We start from the raw sequence: 1,752 nt of genomic DNA on the forward strand, positions 1-1,752 counted from the left end.
ATTTGAGTCTACTGCCCCAAACACTGTATATTAATATAGTATATCCATTTCACTGAGGGTCTTCTTTTCCTTTGCTGACCCTACATCTTTTTGAGCATGATGTCCTTTCTAAGGAATAGATTCTCCTAACAAGATGTCTAAACATGACCAAATATGCAACCAATATGCATTAATAATTACTGGTGACAAGAATGCAAAAGTTGGAAACAAGGAGGAAGGAATAGTAGTCAGAAAGGATGGACTTGGTGACAGGAATGAGGCTGGATGAAGTCTGAATGGTCAAATTTTATGCACTCAGTGATTAATTCATAGCAAACACCTTTTTTAAAAGAAAATACAAATGGCGACTTTACACATGGACCTCACCTAATGGGTAGTGCAGGAATAAGATTGACTATATTTGTAGAAAGGATTATTGGAGAAGCACAATATTTGTACTGAAAAACCAGACCAGGTGACGACTGTGGAACAGACAATCAATTACTCATGTGTAAGTTTAAATTGAAAATGAAGAAAATTAAAACCAGTCTAAGCAACCAAAATATGACCTTAAGCCGCTCCTAGCTAAATGTAAGAATCATTTCTAGAACAGGTTTGAGGCATTGAACACCAATGATAGAAGATGTGAGGAATTCTGGGAGGACACCAAAGATACCATTCATGAAGAGAGCTTTATGAAGAAGGAAGAGAAAGAAAAACCAAAATGGCCATCAGAAGAGACTATGAAAATGGCATTAGAACATTACAAATCTAGACAAAAGGAAGAGATGCTGAAATAAAAGAGCTGAACAGAAGATTTCAGAGGGTAGATTGAGAAGATAAAGCAAAATATCTTCATTAAATGTGCAGATATCTGGAATCAGAGAGAAAGGGGGAAAAAATAATTCAGAATTTCCCAACATGAAACAATTGAAAAAAAACTCAAGCCTGGAGTTGCAATATTGAAAGATGTTATGGGCACAATCTTGAATGATCCAGAAAGAATCAAGAGATGGAAGAATTGCACAGAATTTCTGTACCAAAAAGAATTTAACACTGAAAAATTTCAAGAAGTACAATATGAAAAAAAGCCAATAATAATGAAGGATGAAGTTCAAGCTGCACTGAATACTATAGAAAAAATAAGGACCCAGGAATTGTTGAAATACCAATTGACATGTTTCAAAGAACAGATACAGCCCTGGTTATGCTCATAACTTCTATGCAGGGAAATGTGGAGGACAGCTACCTCAATCTGGCTGATTGACTGAAAAATCCATATTTGTTCCCACTCCCAAGAAAGGTGATCCAACAGCTGTGCCAAATGAGATGTTCTGTACTATTTATTATGCCTCTTCTGATTGCATCAGTGATTATACAGCTTCCTAGTGGTATAAAGCCCTTGACACTTACCAACATTAGTGTAGTCAGAGATCCCAGGAAAGGACACCGAACCAGTTACCTTTACGTTAGCTTTACAACATTATGCCACCAGGGATTCTTACAGTAACAAAAACAACAACAACAAAGTTACCATCAAGTTGGTTCTGGCTCATGTATATCACAGAAGAACTATGTTTCATAATTAAATAGTTGATTTAAAAAATTGAATCATCAGAAATTCCTTCTGAAGCATAATTGAGAAGGTATAAATTCTAGACTTTTGGTTAGCAGTCAAGAATGTCAATTATTGGTACAAAGATCTAGGCCCCATCTTATCACAGTGGTTGTTGTGGTTGTTATGTGCCATCGAGTCGCTTGCCACTCATTGTG

Source organism: Elephantulus edwardii, unplaced genomic scaffold (genome assembly GCF_000299155.1).
Source record: "Elephantulus edwardii isolate Elephantulus edwardi_28Jun2011 unplaced genomic scaffold, EleEdw1.0 scaffold00168, whole genome shotgun sequence".
NCBI lineage: Eukaryota > Metazoa > Chordata > Mammalia > Macroscelidea > Macroscelididae > Elephantulus > Elephantulus edwardii.